Source organism: Palaemon carinicauda, chromosome 3 (genome assembly GCF_036898095.1).
Source record: "Palaemon carinicauda isolate YSFRI2023 chromosome 3, ASM3689809v2, whole genome shotgun sequence".
Classification (NCBI taxonomy): Eukaryota; Metazoa; Arthropoda; class Malacostraca; order Decapoda; family Palaemonidae; genus Palaemon; species Palaemon carinicauda.
This window is the reverse complement of record NC_090727.1, coordinates 197,004,482-197,005,546: the sequence shown is the minus strand read 5'-3', so window position 1 is coordinate 197,005,546 and position 1,065 is coordinate 197,004,482.

Here is a 1,065-nt window from a genome sequence, read left to right as displayed (position 1 = left end):
TAGGTCTCTCTCTGTCTTTATCATCTCGTTGAGAAACTACGCCACCAATAGCTACGCTACTCGCATCTGTTGTCACTAAAAACGGGCGATCAAATTTAGGATATGCAAGTAATTCATTGCTAGTTAAGGCAGCTTTCAAATGGTTAAAGGCCCTTTCTTCTTCCTCTCCCCAATTTATTACTCTTTGTTTCTTTAAAGCATCTAAGGGTCTCCCCATCTCTCCAAAACCTTTTATGAATTTACGGTAATACCCAGCGAGCCCAAGGAACCCAGCTACTTCCTAAGAGTTAAGTGGCCTGGGGAATTCTGTAATAGCCGCTACTTTACTGGGGTAGAGTTGGATACCTTCTGTGGTTATTATGTGACCTAAAAATTCGACCTATTTACAGAAAAATTTGCACTTTGACAAATTTGTTTTCATACCATTACGTCGCAATACTTCTAAAACTTTACGAATATTGTTTTGTTCTTCGGCCGTTTTCCCTGTAATTATGATATCATCTAAATAAACAAGAACATTATGGCCAATTAAGGGAGACAAAACCGCCATCATTACTCTAGAAAAATGACTTGGAGCATTTTTAACACCGAAAGGAGGAAAATTAAACTGAAATAATTGATTGTTAGCTATAAATGCCGTTTTACATTTACTGTCTTCCTGAATGGGTATTTGAGAGTATCCAGATTTTAAATCAACAGTTATAAAATATTTGCTATCCCGTACTTCCACAAGTAATTCTTTGATTGAGGGCAATGGGAATGCATTATCCTTAGTGATTGCATTCAATTTCCTATAATCAACACAATCTTACCGAGCCATCCTTTTTCTTAACAGCTACAATTGGAGAAGCCCAGGGGATTCGCTCTCTTCGATTATCCCTTGTTCCCTTAATTTATTAATTTCCCTTTTTATCTCTCCCTGGAAATGAATGGGTACCTTATAAGGTCTTGACCTGATCGGCTCCGCCTGCCCGGTTTCAATGCTAAAGGGAAATCGATCAATCCTCCTGGGTGGCTCATCTCCAATTGCAGTTACATCGGAATAATTATTGACAATGTCATTAA